This window comes from Cervus elaphus, chromosome 15 (genome assembly GCF_910594005.1).
Source record: "Cervus elaphus chromosome 15, mCerEla1.1, whole genome shotgun sequence".
Lineage (NCBI taxonomy): Eukaryota > Metazoa > Chordata > Mammalia > Artiodactyla > Cervidae > Cervus > Cervus elaphus.
The window spans coordinates 4519077-4539962 of NC_057829.1; the positions used below are offsets into that span (position 1 = coordinate 4519077).

At 35.0% G+C, this 20886-nt stretch overlaps 1 protein-coding gene across 12 annotated transcripts in view; it reads right to left on the reverse strand.

Annotated features, from left to right (window-relative positions):
* RYR2 (ryanodine receptor 2) overlaps positions 1-20886 on the reverse strand; it is a 794016-nt gene that overhangs the window by 480644 nt on the left and 292486 nt on the right. The window lies entirely within an intron of this gene.

A 20886-nucleotide genomic window follows, 5' to 3' on the forward strand; every position in this document is an offset into this window, starting at 1 on the left:
TGCCATAACTAAGAACCTCCATTCCTTAGTAAACAAGCTTCAAGAAGGAAATGTGCATAATATTTACATACACACTAAATATTTTTTAATGTTATAAAGTGATATAAAAATATCAACCTAAGTATACAGGTAGGATTGTTTTGAAGGCCCAGTGAAATTCAATAGATTCAACATATTACTTGTAACAGAGCATTTTGGCTTCTTCAATAATTTACTTCATCTTCAGAAAAATCTCTTCTAAGCCTACTCCCAGCCTAGAAAGAACACTTTACTGAATGGAAAGTCCTGGTTTTCACTATACACTTTCAAGATATTTAGCTGTTATCTAAAGTTCAAGTCCTTATTTTAAGCATGAAACCTATTAGAATGATGAATATATTTCTTTAGATCCTGAGTCACAGGAAAGCAATCTAATCATGGCAAGTATAATGTAATTATCACACACTTTTCTATCTTTAAAAGAACAAATTCTTATATTTATTCCTTTCATGAAAAATAAGGAAACATGAAATGATTTCCCTTTCATGTTTACCAGGAAAATAGGATATGTCATATTTTTCAATGATTAACAAAGACATTGTGTTATCCCATCATTATTTTCACATCTCAGTTTTAGCAAACACACACGTTTGCATCACCACAAAGATAAAGTGCTGTGGGATTTTTCTAGAAGAAAGAGAACCTGTAATCAAGAGTCATAGTTACTAGTTATTAGTAATAAATGGTCTTTAAAGATCTATATTATAAAACAGAAATGTCTCTTAAGAAGCAGGAACTAGTTAGCAATAATATAACAGACTCAGTATACAAATAGCCAAAGAAAGGCATAGCAACAGCATGTGCTGGGGGTGAAATTTCAGCTAAACATAAAAGACAAAACAAATGGTCCACAGAGTTAAAAGACTGATAAAGTGCAAAAGTTATAACTATGCATAAGTGATGCAGAGAGATTTCATGACACTTATGAAAGTTAACAAGAACTATTTAATTAAATGCCTATTAACAATGAAAAATACAATGATTCATACGTAGCTCATCAAGGAAGGAAAATATAAAGTGCACAATGAATTGGACCAATTTTATAGTTTAAACAATTACTAAATCCATAAAGCATATAAGATAAATGAATATCCCAATAATATTTTACCCAAGTATGTGGGATTTTTAAAAAATATATCAACTCTATTAATTTAGGGAAAATAAATATTTCACCATCTGTAGAAAGCTGCCTTACATATTTTAAGACCGAAAATGAGCAATCTTATTTTCAAATAAAAACAAAATTTCCATTAAAAAAAATAAAACAGTCATTTAAGGAACAGCTTGATTTAGCAAAGAGGACATAAGTTAAGAATATAATACAAAAGTAGTTAAGTCTAAATTTTATTATAGCATCATACAAAAGCTGAAACACCCACATGACATCTCCATTTTTGTATTCATATTTTAGTCAATATGTACAATTAGCATGTTCCAATAATTTATATGCCTAATTAACATATAAATTATAAATTAGGGTACATAAACATGAACTTTTCAAAGTTAACATATAAATTATAAATTAGGGTACATAAATATGAACTTCTCAAAAATCTACAAAAACAAATTTGGTTGTTTCTTCCAAGCTGCTCAACTTACTTTACTGTTTAAGGTAAAAAATGTTATTATTATTACAGTTATAGGTCATATAGTTAGAAATTACTATGTACCAGGCTTTGAGCTAAACACTTTACATGTAATCTTACTGCCTGCATTTTATATATGAGGAAACAAATGACATGCAAATGTGTTACAAGTTTTCCTCAGCAACAACAAAGTTGTTGGAAAAAAACTATTGGACTTTATCTTGAAATTGGGTTTTTAACTTCAAAGTCGCATTCTCCTAAGCAATTCTTTGTATGCCAATACCAAGATACATCATCTTTTTGCTTCTCTTTTGCTTCATATTTTTAGTCTATTTAATTTTAAATTTTTCACCAGGTATTTCTTATGGTTAAATGTCACCTAATACAATGTGTTAACATCAAGATAAGAGAATGTAAAATGAACCTAGAGATTCTTATGATATCAAATATTTTACTTAGTTTCAGTTATTCAAACAGCAGGTCTGCTTTTTCACCTAGATAAAGTTCACCTATAATTACAACACAACAATAAAACGTCCATCATGAATATAACATTTTTAATATCAAGGCATAACATAAGGAAAAGAATTTGAAATATTTAATACATGCCTGCAATCCATTACCCTTTTTAAAAATAGACAAACGTGAAAAACAAAAAACTACCCCATAAATAATTCTCCACTGCACATGTTTATTATTAAGATTGAGAAGAAGAATATGAGAAATTTGCACAGAGTGTTCAAGGATTCAAAAGACAATAAAGTCATTTCAATTTTTTAAAGTAAAATTACAGTTTGGAGGGCCCACGTTTTTAATAAATATAACAAATTCAGAAAAATATATAAATCCTGAATATATAACTTCATAAAACTTTACTTCATAAAATATATAACTTCATAAAACTTCAAGTAAATAAACAAACCCGTGTAATCATCACCCAGATCTAATAATAGGACAGAACCTACAACTAGAGGCTGCCTTCACATCCTCTCCCAAGGTAACCACTATTCTATCACCATTGATTATTTTTCTAATTTGGAAATACAGCCTGTGTTCCCTTTTTATCTAGCTTCTTCAGCTGTCATTGGGTCTCTAAGATTCATCATGGTGCTGCACGTAGTGGTAGGTAATTCATTTTCCCTGCTTATAATATTCCACCATATGAATATGTCACAATTTATTTACGCATTCAACAGTTGAATGGGCTTCCTTTGTGGGTCAGCTGTTAAAGAAACCAGATCTGAAAGAGACACGTGTACCCCAATGTTCATCGCAGCACTGTTTATAATAGCCAGGACATGGAAGCAACCTAGATGCCCATCAGCAGACGAATGGATAAGGAAGTTGTGGTACATATACACCATGGAATATTACTCAGCCATTAAAAAGCATTCATTTGAATCAGTTCTAATGAGATGGATGAAACTGGAGCCCATTATACAGAGTGAAGTAAGGCAGAAAGATAAAGACCAATACAGTATACTAACGCATATATATGGAATTTAGAAAGATGGTAATGATAACCCTATATGCAAAACAGAAAAAGAGACACAGATGTACAGAACAGAGTTTTGGAGTCTGTGGGAGAAGGCGAGGGTGGGATGTTTTGAGAGAACAGCATCGAAACATGTATATTATCTAGGGTGAAACAGATCACCAGCCCAGGTTGGATGCATGAGACAAGTGCTCGGGCCTGGTGCACTGGGAAGACCCAGAGGGATGGGGTGGGGAGGGAGGCGGGAGGGGGGATCGGGATGGGGAACACATGTAAATCCATGGCTGATTCATGTCAATGTATGGCAAAAACCACTACAATATTGTAAAGTAATTAGCCTCCAACTAATAAAAATAAATGGTAAAAAAAAAAAAAGAAAGAAAGAAGGAAAGAAAAAAAAGAAACCCCCTACAATGCAGGAGACCTGGGTTTGATCCCTGGGTTGGGAAGATCCCCTGGAGAAGGGAATGGCTACCCACTCCAGTATTCTGGCCTGGAGAATCCCATACACTGGTATAGTTCATGGGGTCACAAAGAGTCGGACATGACTGACTGACTTTCACTCACTGAACAGTTGAACATTTGGGTTGTTTCCTGCTTGGGGCTATTACAAAAAAATTTGTGGTGAACATTCTTGTACTTATCTTTCACTGAATATAGGAATATATATACATCCACAGGTATATACCTAGAGTGGAATTTCTTGATCATGGATTTATAAATGTTTAGCTATAGTGGATACAGCCAAAGAGATTTCCAAAATGGTGGCATGCATTTAATTCTCATCAGAAGTATATTAGTTTCACTTGCCCACCATCTTGCCAATACTTGGTATTACTAGTCTTCTCCATTTTAGCTCTTCTGGGGAATGTAATACCTCATCACAGTTTTCAGCTGCATTTCTTTGACATTTGATGAAGCACTTTTTCATATGCTTTGGAAATTTGGAATATCTCCATTGTGAAACATTTGTTCAAGTCTTTTACCCATTTTTTTTGCTATTAGTTGATCTGTTTTTGTTCTTACTGATTTGTCAGAACTGTTCATACTTTGCAAATATCCTCTCCCAGTCTGTGTCCTGTCTTTTCCATTTTTTAATGGTAACTCGGAGGACAGACATTCTTAGTTTGGGCATAATTTCTCAATCTTTTCCTTCACTGCTGGTGCTTTTTGTCCTGAAAAGACCCTTCTACATTATTTTTGAGACAATTTATTATCTTAACTCTTACCTGAGACCTACAATCTGTCTGGTATTGATTTGGGGAGCATACGATACTATGGAGAGAATTTAGATTCATTTCCCCTTCATTTAGCTATTCAACTGACCTGATTATCTTTAACAAAAAGATAATTCTTGAGCCCACTGCATTGCACTGCCACCTCCATCATAAGTCAAGTTACTAACCTGTAGAGGTACTGATGAAATCTATTCTATTCTGGCCTATTTTTCTATTTTTGTTATCCTAACCACTATTCCATCAAAATAATTTTTGATATCAGGTAGCCAAAGGCTCCAATTTGGTTCTTCAACATTATATTTGTTAATATTGACCGTCTTTATTTCCTGTAATGCTGAGAATAGACTTACAAACTTTCATGCACACAAAAAGAAAACCTGTTGGGATTTTGATTTTGATTGCACCGGTTAACCGATAAACTTAGAGAGAACTGTCATCTTTACAATACACTGCATTCCAGCATCATATATTCCTCTTTATTATAGGTCATCTTTAGTTTCCTTCAAAATGTTTTTCAACTTTCTATAGAAAGGTCTGCACATCTTTCATTATAATTATTCCGAGGTATATGTTGTGCAAGTATACTAAGATAACTGAACTCATTTTGAAATTTTTATTTTATTTTTGCTAATATATACAAGATAGCTGAAAATATATACTGAGTTCTAACTTTGCTAAATACACTTTTTATTTCCAATAGTGCCTACCATCACCCCTTTATTATACTAAAATAATTCAATATTTCACTGGTTTTCCATTTTATAGTTTCTATCAGATTAAAGCGTTCCTTACCTTACAAATTTACTAAGTTTGCAACAAATTATTTATGTTTAAAATGTTTTGAAGGTATCAACTAAAATACAGTCTTTCCCTTTTCATCTTTTAATATGGTCAAAGGAATTAATTGGTTTTATGGATACATTAACTACTTTTGAATCCCATATTAGCTATAATATGCTATAGATTTTATATATCCATAAATTTGATTTACTGGTATTTTATAGAGGATTTCTGAGTCTATTACTTCAATGAATATTAGCATATAACAACTTTTTTCTGGCAAGATCTTTCTCATGGTTTAGGACCATGGCTATGTTGACATCATATAATTAGTTGAGAAGGATTCTGAAACAGGTTAAGATTAAGATTATTGCTCTCTCAAATGTTTTCTAGAATTGACCAGAGAAGCCATCTGGATCTGGACTTCTTCATGGTAATGTGAATTTCAATAATACTCATTTTTTAATATTTTAAATCTGAGATATAATTGACATAACTTTATATTAAATGAATGATTTGATATTTGCATATATTGTGAAATGATCATTACAATAAATCTAGTTAATTTCCATGACCACAAATACTTACAATTTTTTTCTTGTAATGAGAACTTTTTAGATCTACTATCTTAACTTTTAAAATATCATACAGTGTTATTAATTATAGCAAACATGCTGTACATTATATTTCCAGGGATTACTTACTTTATAAGTGGAACGTTGTATATTTTGACCACCTTCACCCATTTTGCTTCTTCCAATATCCTGCCCCTGTAACCACAAATCTGTTCTCTGGAACTATAGGTTCAGTTTTTCTGTATGTTTTTCTGATTCCATATAAAAGTGAAATTACATAGTTTTTGTCTTTCTCCATTTCACTTGTTCCTTCATAATCCCTTCAAGGTCCATCCATGTTGTTAGAAATTATCTCTTTTTGTGGTTGTATAATATTCCACCGTGTGCATATACCACATTCTCTTTATGGATTCATCCACTGGTGTTTGCTGAGGTTGTTTCCATGTCTTGGCTACTGAAAATAATGTTGTAATAAATATGGGGAACACATATCTTTCCAAGTTAGTATTTTCCTGTCCTTTGGATATATACCCAGAAGTGAAATTGCTGGATCATATGATAGTTCAATTTTAGCTTTTCGAGGATCCTCCATAATGTTTTCTCCAGTGGCTGCATAATTTACATTCCCACCAACAGTGCACAAGGATTCTCTTCTCTCCACATACTTGTCAACACTTGGCTTTTTTATTATAGCCAAGCAACAGTCAAAAAATAGATTTCACCAAAGTTTTGATTTGCATTTCTCTGATGATTCGAGATCTTGAGCATCATTTAATGTATACTTTGGCCTTTGTACGTCTTTAGGAAAATATCTGTTCAGATTCTCTAACCATGGCTTAACCAGATTGTTTCATTCTATTATTGAGTTGTATGTGTTCTATATATATTTTGGATGTTAACACCTTATCAGAGATGTAATTTGCAAATATTTTCTCCTATTTCATAGGTTACCTTTTCATTTTGTTGATGATTTCCTTTTCTGTCTGAAAGCTTTTAGGTGTGATGCAGTCCCAATTGTTGATTTTTGCTTTTGTGGTCTTTGCTTTGGGTATCAAATCCAGTATTCACCAACACTGATATCAAGAAGCTTACTGCCTATGTTTTCTTGCAAAAGTTGTATGGTTTCAGGTCACAAAACTTCAAGTCTTTAACCCATTTTCAATTGATTTTGTGCATGGTATAAAATAGTGGTCCCTTTTCATTCTGATGTGAGACTCTGTCCAGTTTTCTCAGTACCATATTGTGAAGAGACTGTCCTTTTCCCATTGTTTACACTGGCACCTCTGTCATAAGTCAATTGACCATCTATACATGGGTATATTTCTGGGCTCTCTACTATGTTCCACTGATCTATGTGTGTGTGTGTATATATATATATATATATATATATATTTTTTTTTTTTTTTTTTGCTAACACCATACTGTTTCCATTACTATAAGCACAGAATTATCTTTCCATTTATTTGTTTCTGATTCAATTTCTTTCACCAGTGTCATAGTTTTCAGTGTAAAGGCTCTTCACCACTGTGGTTAAATTTATTCCTATTCTTTTTGATCCAATTGTAAGTGGCACTGTTTCTTTCATTTCTCTTTCTGATACTTTCTATTAGTGTAGAGAAATGCAACAAATTTTTGTATATTGATTTTTTTTAACCTGCAGCCTTACTGAATTCATTTCTCTATGTAACATCATATCACCCATGAAGTGTTATAGTTCTACTTTCTCCTTTCCAATCTCATACCTTTTCTTTTTCTCTGGTTAAGATTTTCAGTACTCTTTTGAATAGACATGGGAAGAGTGGCCATCCTTGTCTTGTTCCTGATCTTAGAGGAAAAGCTTTCAGCTTTTTACTGTTGAGTATAATGTTAGCTATGGACCTGTCATATATGACGTTTAGTAAGTTGAGGTATGCTCCCTCTACACCCACTTTATGGAGGGTTTTTCAATCATAAGTGGATGTTGAACTTTGTCAAATGGTCTTTCTGCCTGTTAAGATGGTCACAATTTTTACCCTTTGTTTTGTTAATGAGGTGTATCACATTGACTGATGTGTGGATGATAAACCATCTTCACATCACTGGAAAAAAAACCCAGTTGGTCATGGCATTGATCCTTTAAATGTATTGCTGAATTCAGTTTTGTACAGAATTTTTTTCCTCTATATTCATCAGAGGATATTGACCTATAATTTTCTTTTCTTGTGCTTTTCTTGTCTGGTTTTGGTTTCAGGTAACGCTGGCCTCAGTGAATATGTTTAGAAGTATTTCTCCTCTTCTGTTGTTTCAGTTCAGTTCAGTTGCATCCAACTCTTTGCGACCCCATGGACTGCAGCACGGCAGGCCTCCCTGTCCATCATGAACTCCTGGAGTTTACTCAAACTCATGTCCATTGAGTTGGTGATACATTCCAACCATCTCATCCTCTGTCGTCCCCTTTTCCTCCTACCTTCAATCTTTCCCAGCATCAGGGTCTTTTCAGATGAGTCAGTTTTTTGCATCAGGTGGCCAAAGTATTGGAGTTTCAGCTTCAGCATCAGTCCTTCCAGTGAATATTCAAGACTGATTTCCTTTAGGATGGACTGGTTGGATCTCCTTGTAGTCCAAGGGACTCTCAAGAGTCTCTCCAACACCACAGTTCAAAAGCATCAGTTCTTCAGTGCTCAAGCTTTCTTTATAGTCCAACTCTCACGTCCATACATGACCACTGGAAAAACCAAAGCTTTAACTAGATGGACGTTTGTTGGCAAAGCAATGTCTCTGCTTTTTAATACGCTGTCTAGGTTGGTCATAACTTTTCTTCCATGGAGCAGGCATCTTCTAATTTCATGGCTGCAGTCACCACCTGCAGTGATTTGGGAGCCCAAGAAAATAAAGTCTGTCACTGTTTCCACTATTTCCCCATCTATTTGCCATGAACTGATGGGGCCAGGTGCCATGATCTTAGTTTTCTGAATGTTGAGTTTTAAGCCAACTTTTTCACTCTCCTCTTTCATTTTCATCAAGAGGTTCTTTAGTTCTTCTTTGCTTTCTATTGTTTGGAAGAGTTTAAGAAGAATTGGTATTAATTCTCCTTTAAATGTTTAGCAGAATTTATTACTGATGCCATCTCATTCTTAAACAACCTAAGACCACAAAGTTCTTTCTGTCATCAATTTGTGAGAAAAGCAGACCATAAATTTAATTAAATGAAGTCACCAAGTAAGTCCAATAATGCACTGAGTTATACTTTAGCCCAATTTCCTATCTTTATTCTGATTTTTGTATTATACAGGATGTTTTTTAATTTGTCAAATAATGTCAAACAATGAAACAGACTTATACAATACAGTAAACTTGTCCATCTCCCACAATATTATATTCAACTTAATAAAGGAAAAGATTTTGAATTTTCACTTGGAAATTTAAATATTTTTCTTTTAAAATTTAAACTGAGTAATAGAAGACTAAGATCTACTGCTTCCTAAGTTATTCCTCTTTTAGAATAGGAAAAGTTCCTGTAATACTATTTCCATTGCTTTCTGAATTTGTCCAAATTCTGAGGAATGGTATAAACACTCTCTAACTCAAAACTACCAATATCTCCATTTTCAAGCATAGAATATATTAAAATGGGGCTTGTACATAAAGTTTAATGTTAACAAATTCAAACTGATGGGTACTAAGCAAATATAGTAATTCTCTTCTGCATAAGCTCTTACCAGAATTACTAAGTTTGATTAAATACCACAAGTAAATTCATCTGGGAAAATAAATATTTAAGAAGAGTATGAACAATTAGTGAGCAGAAAAAGAGAAGAAGTAGGTAGAACTAGCCTTATTAAATATTAAAATGTTCCTAAAATACAGTGATTAAATCAATACTGTTTTGGTATAATAATAGACAGACATGTGTGACAGAATATTCAGCTTAGAATAACCCACCTGGGAATGTATGAACTTAATGTATGACTAAGAAAGGCATCACAATAAATAAGGAAAGGAATCATCAGTCATGAAAAATGATGGGCATTCTTCTTAGCCACTGGGGGAAATAAAATCAAGTTAAACAGTAATCTTAAATGAACTCTGGATGGATCCACTATGAATAATAACAAACTCTTAAATAAATTCTACATCCATTTACTATTTTAAAAGGGATGGGTATAACAAAGGGTATACAATGATAAAAACAAAACAATTCAGTGCAATCTCAATCAAAATATCAGCAAGTTATTTTGTGGATACCGAGAGATTCTTATTCTAAAGTTTATATGGGAAAACAAGACTCAGAAAAGCCAAAACAACACTAAAGGAGAAGAATAAAGTAAGAGAACTGATACTACCCAACGTTAAGACTTAACTATAAAGTTACAGTAGTCAAGACAGTGTGGTACTCATGAAAGAACAGACAAATGGACCAATAGAAAAGGACAGCACAGAAGTAGACCCACACAAATGGAACCAATTTATCTTTCACAAAGGTAATTTAGTGAAAAGAGAACAGTCTTTTCACCAAGTGGTGCTGGAAATCTACATCTGTATACAAAAAAAAAGAAAGAAAGAAAAGAAAAAAGATTCTAGATACGGATTTTAAAACTTTCACAAAAATGAGCTCTAAGCAGGTCACAGCCTTGAAATAATATATCAACTATAAAACTCCTAGAAGATAACATGGGAGACCATCTGGGTGACCTTGGGTTTGGTAATGACTTCTATACATATAATGACAAAAGCATGATCCATGAAAGGAAAATTGTTAAGCTGGACTTCATTGAAATTAAATCTTCTTCCCTGTGAAAGACACTGGCAGCCAAATGAAAAGTCAACTCACAGGCGGGAGAAAAACTTTACAAAACATATATATTATAAAATTCTGGTATTCAAAACATACAAAAACTCTTAAAATGCAAAAATATGATATACAATAGAATACTATTCACCCAAAAAAAGAATGAAATAATGTCATTTGCAACATGGATGGACCTACAGAATATCATACTAAATGAAGTCAGAAACAGAAAGATAAATACTATATAATATCCCTTATCTGTGAAATCCAAAATATGACACTAATGAACTTATCTACAAAACAGACTCACAGACACAGAGAACAGACTTGTGGTTGCCAAGGGGAAGAAGGGATAGGGGAGGGATGAATTACAAGTTTGGGATTAGCAGATGCAAACTATCATATAGAGAAACGATAAACAAGAAGGTCCTACTTTATAGCACAGGAAACTATATTCATATCCTGTTATAAGCCATAATGGAAAAGAATATGGAAAAGGAAACATGTATATGTGCATATGTGTGTATACAAGCATCCCTGGTGGCTCAGTGGTAAAGAATCGGCCTGCTAAGTAGGAGATGTGGGTTTGATCACTGGGTTGGGAAGATCCCCTGGAGAAGGAAACTATAAGCCTCTTCGGTATTCTTATCTGGAAAATCTCATGGACAGAAGAACCTGGCAGGCTACAGTTCATGGGGTAACAAAACAGCTGGACATGACATAGTGACTACAGAACAACTATATATATACACACACACATACGTACATATATGTATAACTAAATCACTTTGCTGCACAGTAGAAATTAATACAACATTGTAAATCAACTATATTTCAATTTAAAAACTTAACAATATGAAAATAAACAACCCAATTTAAAATTTGGCAAAAGGTATCATCAATAGATATTTCACAAAAAATATATCAGATGGCATGTAAGTATATGAAAAGATGGTGTACATCATATGTCATCAGGAGCTTTCAAAGTAAAACAACAGTAAGATACAATTACACAACTATGAGAATGGCCAAAATCCCAAACTGACACCACCGAATGCTGATGATGAGGTATAGCAATAGTTTTCATTCATTATTAGCTGGAATGCCACAAGGTACACACCCTAGAAAAGTCAGTTTGGCAGTTTCACAAAAATAAAACAATTTTAACATATGATCCAGCAATCTCTTTCCTTCATATTTACCCAAAGGAGCCGGAAGTGTATGCCTACATCAAAGTCTACACATGAGTTTATAGAAGCTTTATTCACAATTGTCAAAACTTAGAAGCAATCAAAATGTTCTTCAATAGATAAAGAGATAGACAAACTACTGTATATCCAGGTGATGGAATTCTGTTGTTGTTCAGTTGCTCAGTCATATCCAACTCTTTGCAACCCAATGGACTGCAGCACACCAGACTTCCCTGTTCTTCACCATCTCCCAGAACTTACTCAAACTCACGTCCATTAAGTCAGTGATGCCAACTTAGTAATAAAAAGAAATGAGCTCTCGAGCTAAGGAAAGACATAGAGAAACCTTAAATGCATCTCCCTATGTGAAAGAAGCCAGAATGAAAAGGCGGCATACTGAATGATTCTAAGTATATAACATTATGGAAAATGCAAAACTATGGAGCCAATAAAGATCAGTGGTTAGAAGGGAGGAAGGCATGAAAATGTGAAATTCAGGGGACTTTTAGAGTAGTGAAACTATTCTGTCTCATACCAGGAATAGTGGATACAAAACATAATATATTAACTTAAAAAAAATATGTTGGCCATGCTGCATGGCATGTGGGATCTTAGTTTCCTCACCAGGGATCAAACTCTCACCCCATGCATTGTTAGCACAGAGTCTTAACCACTGGACCATCAGTGAAGTCTATTAGAATTTTTAGATTGTACAGTACAAAGAGTGAACTATAATGTAAACTGTGAAGTTTAAATAATGATTTGTCAACATTGGCCCTAATGTAAACTAGGAACTTGGGGTGGTAATATTTGTGAGTTATAACAAACGTACCACATTAATGCAAGATTTTATAATAATAAGGGATATGGGGGAGGGAAAAGGCTATAGGACATTTTCAAACAATTTCTGTAAATTTTAAATTGCTTTCAAAAATTAAGTGAAACAAAACATTTTAAGAAATTAAAAATATATTCTAATATAAAGAAATTATATAATATATACCAAACTATTATGAGAGAAATGAAGAAAAACTTAAAAATCCAGTGATATGGATCTCTGAGTAAAATATTACTTCTGGCTGGGAGGATTATGAAAACAGTCAAGGAAGACACTTGCCTGGACATAAGCATAGAAGGACAGGGTAAAATTGTGAAAGATGCAGAACTGCAAGTTGAGGAATTAGTGTGGTAAGAATATGAGAAATGTATCAGGGGAAAATAGAGCTTATTCAGGGAGTGAATCCAATCTAGATATAGAGTGGACAGTAGGAAAAACTAACTAAGGGATAAAGAAGATGTGGTACATATATTCAGTGGAATATTACTCAGCTATCAAAAAGAATGACATAATGCCATTTGCAGCAATATGGATGGACCTAGAAATTGTTACACTGAGTGAAGTCAGTCATACAGGAAAAGATAAATATCATATTATATCCTTTATATGTAAAATCTAAAAAGAAATTATACAAATGAACTTATTTACAAAAGAGGGACAGACTTACAGACTTATGGTTATGGGGCAGGGACGGAAGGATGAGGGAAAGGGATAGTTAGGGAGTTCGGGCTGGACATGTACACACTGCTACATTTAAGATGGATAACCAACAAGGGCCCACTGTAAGCACAGGGAATACTGCTCAACGTTGCGTGGCAGCCTGGAGGAGAGGGGAGTTTCCGGGAGAGTTGACATGTATGTATGTATGTACGGCTGAGTCCCTTTGCTGGCTCCCTGAAACTATCACAACACTGTTAATCTGCTACACCTCAGTATAAAATTAAAAGTTTAAGAAAAAAAGAATAACTAAAGCTAGACAGAGAGAGAAACTAAAACCTCAGGTTTCTTCATAAAATTGATTGCTCACTTGGCAACAATTTAATTAATGAAATTAGGAACAGTCTGCTCAGGGGACAGTTCATTCAAGTTACAGGCAAGTTAAATACCTAGAAAGAAGCCATAATCAAAACAGTCCTTGACAAAACACAACCAGAGTTATCTAATCATTGGCTGAATCCCCTCTTCACAGGTTTCTTCCTAAGCAATTCGTGAACAATTTTCGAAGGAACTAAAAACTCTTTATGGTGAAACGAACTACAAATTTACTGAATTTAAATATCTATGTAGCATTCACCTCAAATCCATGCTGGAGGCACAGAGATTATACCTCATGAATAATTAACACAGTATCACTCATTTCCCTACTCATAATTGTTAGACACACTAATACCATTAGAAATAAAACAGTCTCCAGGCCATGGGTATGTAAAGAAAATCTCAGTTTTTATCTTTTCCCTGGCATCTTGTTTTTATTTCTTCACCCTGCTCACTCAAAGATTTATAGTTTATAAGGCACAGATTCCACTTATGTCCTATTCTGGAAAAAAACATTCCTAGCTCTTTAGGCTCTACCTCACCATTTACTGTTCACAGAACTTGGAACATAGTTATTCATTATAAGTCTATAGAATAAACAAGTGCAAGTAACTCCAGCTAATGAAGTATTAAATTTTGTGGCTGACAATCGCTTCTTCTGTGGTCTCTGCTGTGATTTATCTCTCACTTCTCACTTCCTTTGCACTGTCTGATCTCACTAGGACACTTCTCTCTCATGTCAGATCATGCAGTGATTTCAGTAGGTTCTTCTCTCACACCAGGCTCCCTGACTCCAAAACTACGGACATCAGTTGCCTACAGTGCGGAGCCCATTCTGTGTGCCTTGGGTGTGCTACTCTCTGTACTCAGTGATCTAAGGACAGTTTCAGGGTTTCCTCTTCCAACATAGAACTCGACCCCAGCTCTGTTGGGGTCTTAAGAGATAACTGCTTCACTGCTATCTCAGAAGTCACACCTGGTCATATTTCCCATATTGGCCTTTCTTTGTCCAGATGGCCCATCTGGTCTCCAAGTTACACAGATCCCCCTGGATTCTGTTTTTCCCTCACAGCTCTGAGGTTAGTTGCAAAAAAGTATAGATTCTGACAATACGTGGCTACAAGTCAAAAAAGTTGCTTGATTTCCACTAAGTCCTTAAATCTGAAATTATATGAAAGATTCTGTATGCGTAGAAATTATCCTTTTTTTTTTCCCCTGGGGAACAGGTTTGTAATTTTTATCTGATTCATCAAGATACCACAACAGGGGATGGCCAAATAATTTCTCATCTGGACTGGAGCACTATGGACAGTGAAGGAGGAATAACAGGAATTAAGTTGTGACATGTGTTAAGCTGAACTGGGCAGGCAAACAAGGACGTATGCTGTTCTAACCCCCAAAGTTCACTTTCTCACTTTCTCTTCTGAATAGATTTCTTTTGTCTCAGGGCAGAGCAGGGCAAGGAGAAAAAGAGCTGTGCTGAACAGCTCAATGTCATACTTAGGTTCAAAATCGCTACCATAGTAGTAGGCACAGAACTGCTGGCACTTTTCAGCCCCTTAATTTTTAGGTTTATAAAATCTATTTTTCAGTCCCTCAAGTCAGCAAATATTTACTCTCTGATTCATTACATGCTTTGTCCTAGGTGTTCATGCTAAAGCCATAAACACAATAGATCAAAACCTCTGCATTCATGGGATTTACACTGTAATAGAGATAAATGGTTTATTTAAAAATAAAAATAACCCAGAGAAAATCATAAATCAAAAAGACATATGCACCCCAATGTTCATTGCAGCACTATTTACAATAGGCAGGACATGGAAACAACTTAAATGTCCATCGACAAATGAATGAATAAAGATGTGGTACACATGGAACATTATCAACCATGAAAGGGAACAAAATCCAGTCATCTGTAGAAACATGGATGGACCTAGAGACTATTGTACAGACTGAAGTAAGTCAGAAGGAGAAAAACAAATACTGTATATTAACACATATATGTGGAATCTAAAAAACACTGGTGTAAATGATCTTATTGCAAAGCAGAAATAGAGACAAATGTATGAATACAAAGGGTGCAGTAAGGTGGGATGAACTGGGGGATGGGGATTGACATGTGTACACTATAGAGACTATATATAAAATATTAACAGATAACTGGTGAGAGCCTACTCTAGAGGACAGGGAACTCTACGCAATGCTTTGTGATGACCTAAACATTCACTGAAAGAGAGGGGGTGTGTGTGTGTATATATATACACATATATACATATACAGCTAAGTGAATACAGCTATATGGATATAGATGTATTCACTTAGCTGTATCATAGAGACTAACACAACATTGTAAAGTAACTATACTCCAGTGAAAATTAATAAAGACAAAAAATAAAAACACAAATGCACAATATTAATACATCAGAAGGAAACGAAATGCTTTGGAGAAAACTCAAGTGAGGTAAGAAACGGTGCTAGTGAGGGTATGGGGAAAGTAAGGAGAAGCAGCATTTGATAAAAAATAGTTTAAAAGGATATATTCTGTCAAATTAGACTGCAATTTTTTAGGAAAATAAAGTTTATTTTAAGAGAATAAAAATTAGAATTTGTTTAGTTCAACAGGTCATTAACATCTTTAAATTACTGGTAAATTCAGAATCATCTGTCACAAATACTTGCTTGATTCACTTGCTATCAAACATTTACACATGAAATTTTTTTACTTTAAATAGAAAAAATCTGAGGAAGATGTCCAAATTGAATGACACTAACAGAATAAAATAATCTATACATTCAGTAGTCACAATCTAAAACAGTGCATAACTCTGGCATGGTGATTCAATTACATGCTGATGAAACTGACCTCCTTATTGGGTTTGGTGCTGTTATCTCTGGAAACCACATCATTCAAACACATAGAAATATGTAGTACACTTTGCTTCAGAGTAGGAAGTTGTCTTTTCAGAGACAAAAAGGCAATAAAACAAAGTGTCTACAAATAGAGGGTATATATTTCAACCACAGACAAATGTCCACACCCTTATAAGTGGTAGACCAATAGTTGCTGCCCAGTGAATATTTTTATCTATAAGCCTTTTAAGAAGTTATAATTGTGTTCACCTTCTAAATCACTGCACTAATTTCACAGATGAAAGATAGGTACATGGTTATACATAGAGGCGTTAGACAAGACGCTGCCTAACGAACATGTCAGTCAGTAATGTGTTGGTTCATTTATCAGCATCACAGAGCCATTCCCAAGGCAGTATTTTACCAGGGGTGCTCCTGAACGGCAAGGTACATGGTACCCAGCTTCCTGAAGTAAATGTTACTCATAGTTAATTGGGAATTTCAGTTTCAATATAAATAGCTAGTAACATCATTTTGTCAATAATATAAACAGACTAATCTATTAAGTTTTTCACTGCTTTTAACCTATAGAAGACCTCAGCCACTTATGAAGGGATGTGTGTCTTTATACAGGGGCGTAGTGCTGGGTAAGTAATTAAGACTTCCCTCCTCTGGACTCTCATTGGACTTAACTATCACAGCGTATTTCACCCATGTTCAATCATTATTTACTTTTACTTTTCACTATTAGATCACTAAATTCCTCAAGAACAAGGGTGCATTCTTATTTATTCCTGCATTACCAGCTTGGAATTCACAATAGCATCTCATCGTACTTTTGTGGAACAAACACTACATGAATCAGTTGGGTGAAGAAGTAAACAAGGATTTAACATTCCCCAGATATAGAAACAACTGAACATAGGACTTTGATTTTTCTTTCTGGATAAGGATTTATTGATAACTTGCTACACCTAGTTTGGCTCAAGAACCTGGAGGATCTCAAATATAAAGAACTTTTATGAAATAAGGCTTAAGGAGGATAACACCATGTCTGCTCAACATTCATTTACATATATAACCCTTCTCTTTCTTCCAAAGAAATCCCTAATTCTGTAAAGGTATCCTCTCTCCCCTCTAAGCCAGTTGTGTTGGCCACATTTCCCCTTGCTAGTTAATAATCTGGGCAATGACTATGTGGCAGTGGATATAATGGGAGGTCCACCAGGTGGTTTCTGGGAAAATCTCATTAGTCTCATAAACAAAAGTAAAGAAAGCCACCTGTTCTGTGTGTCTATGGATGATGCTGAATTTGGGTATCATCCCTGAAATTGCTGTAGCCCTGCTGTAACTGGAGAAACTAATCCAAGAACCAAGGAACAGAGTCAAGAGAACTAAAGGAAATCTGTGCCGGAGCCCTAATTGATTAAACCTGATTCTCTTGCTTTCATTTTTTTAGCGTCTTAATATTTTTAAGTGGAATATAATAGCTTTACAGTGTTCTGTTAGCTTTGGCTGTATGGCACAGTGAATTAGCTATACTTGCACATGGACTTCCTCTCTTTGGGGTTTCCGTCCCATGCCGGCCGCCACACAGCGCGCGGTCCACTGTGCTGTAGGTTCTCACAGCTGTCTACTTCACACATGATAGTGTACAGATGTCCATTCCAATCTCCAAACGCCAAGTCCCACATTCCACCCCTCTTCCACGCTTGGCATCCATACATTTGTTCTCTATGTCCGTGTCTCTATTTCTGCTTTGCAAACAACTTTCATCTACACCATTTTTCTAGATTACACATAAATGTATCAATATGATATTTCTCCTGACGTCACTCTGTATGACAGTCCCTAGGTCCATCCGCATCTCTGCAAATGGAATAATTACATTCCTTTTTATGGCTGAGTAATATTCCATTGTATCTTTATATACCACATCTTCTTTATCCAGTCCTCTGCTGATGGACATTTAGGTTGCTTCCACGTTCTGGCTACTGTAAACAGTGCTGCAGTAAACTCTGGGGTGCATGTATCCTTCTGATTTACGGTCTTTCTCCTGATATACGCCCAGGATGGGATATATGGCAGCTCTATCTTTCATTGTTAAAGAACCTCCATACTGTCCTCCATACTGTGTGTGTATACCAACCTGCATTCCTACCAGTAGTTCAAGAGGCTTCCCTTTTCTCCACACGATTTCTAGCATTTATTGTTTGTAGATTTTTTTGACGATGACCATTTTGACTGGTTTTAGGAGAAATTCACTGTAGTTTGGATTAGCATTTCTCTGATATTTTAAACCACATATGATTAAATTATAAAAGATGATACAACAGTCCACGGAAAAAATTTATACATGATGTTCTAGACGGATATAAACCAATATTAGCTGTGATTATCTTCAGGGGAAAAATGGACTATGAAGAAACTATCTTCAGTTTATACTCTTCTATATTACTGTTATGAAAACAGAAGACTGAAACCGCTCTAGAATTTAAATTTAAGCTGAAATTTAAGTGTATTTTTATATTGCATGCATGGAAGGCACTAATTTCTCCTAGTTGTATTGAGATATAACTTATATATATATCATGGTATAAGTTTAAGGTGTATAGCATAATGATTTGACTTACAAATATTGTACAATGATCACCCAATAACTTTAGATAGCATCCATCATCTTAGGTAGATAAAGTGAAAAGAAAAAGAGAAAAAAAAACATTTTTCCTTGAGATGAAAACTCTTACAATTTAATCTCTTAACATTTTTCCTATATATCATATAGCAGTGTTAACTATAGTCACCATGATGTACATTACATCCCTAGTACTTACTTAGAACCGGAAGCTTGTAATTTTGACCCTTCCTCCAATTTCCCTCTTCTCCACCTCTGATAACCGCAAAGCTGATCTCTTTTCCTGAGTTTCTTTTTGTTGTTACTGTTTCAGATTCCACAAATACATGAGATCATACAGTATTTGTCTTTCGCTGTTGGACTTAGCTAACACCCTGAAGGTCCATCCATGTTGTCCCAAATGGCAGAATCTCCCCATTTTGATAGCTGAACATTATTCCACTGTACACAGGTAACACAATTTCTTTATGCATTCATCCATCAATGATTGCTTCCACTGTCGTGGTTATCATAATGCTGCTCTGAAAATGGGGGTGCAGATATCTTTTCTCATTAATGTTTTCATTTCCTTTGGATATATTCCCCAAATTGCTGGATCTTATGGCACTTCATATGGTAGTTCTGGATCATATCCAGCAATCATATAGGACTGCTGGATCATATGGTAGTTCTGGATCACATCCAGCAATCATACAGGACTGCTGGATCATATGGTAGTTCTGGATCACATCCAGCAATCATACAGGACTGCTGGATCATATGGTAGTTCTGGATCACATCCAGCAATCATACAGGACTGCTGGATCATATGGTAGTTCTGGATCACATCCAGCAATCATACAGGACTGCTGGATCATATGGTAGTTCTGGATCACATCCAGCAATCATGTAGGACTGCCGGATCACTCGGTAGTTCTGGATCACATCCAGCAATCATATAGGACTGCCGGATCACACGGTAGTTCTGTATCACATCCAGCAATCATATAGGACTGCTGGATCACATGGTAGTTCTATTTTTCGTTTTTGAGGATCCTGTACACCGTTTCCCACAGTGGCTCTACTAGTTTACAATCCCACCAAGAGGAGAGGATTCCCTTTGCTCTGCAACCTCATCAGCATTTGTTATCTTCTGTCTTTTTTTTTTTTTCTCTTTTTTTTTTTTCTTCTTCTGTCTTTCTGATGATGACCATTTTAAAAGGTATGAGATGATATCTCACTGTGGGTTTGACTTGCATTTCACTAATGACTAGTGGTGATGCGCATCTTTTCATGTACCTGTTTGCCCGTCACACATCTTTGGGAAAATGTCTATTCAGTTCTTTGGTCTATTTTTGATTGGATTATTTGGGGTTTTGCTATTGCTATTTGTTATTTTGGAATTGCATGAGCTTGTTATGTATTTTGGGCATTAATGCCTGATCACATACTATGGTTTGCATAATATGACTTTCCATCCCATAGGCTGCCTTTTCATTTTGTTAATTGTTTCTTTTGAAGTGCAGAAGCTTTTTAGTTTGTTGGAGTCCCATTTGCTTATTTTTTAGTTTGCTGCTTGTGCTTTACATGTCACTAATGACTTTCCACAATACCAATATATAAAATTTATTGATTCCTTACCACAGTTCAGATGGCATCGTCCTGACACAAAAATAAAAATTCTGAGTGGGGTATTATTTTTCTTTATCAAAAAGGAGCCCTGTTCAGTCTTTTGTCTCTTCAGAGGCAGATTTCTACTGCCCTGAGAGTATTTAAAAGTATATCACAGTTTCATATCCTCATTGTTTGATTCTGTGTTTTAAGGACACTTAGAATATGCAGAAAGTGAAAGTGAAGTCGCTCAGTCGTGTCCAA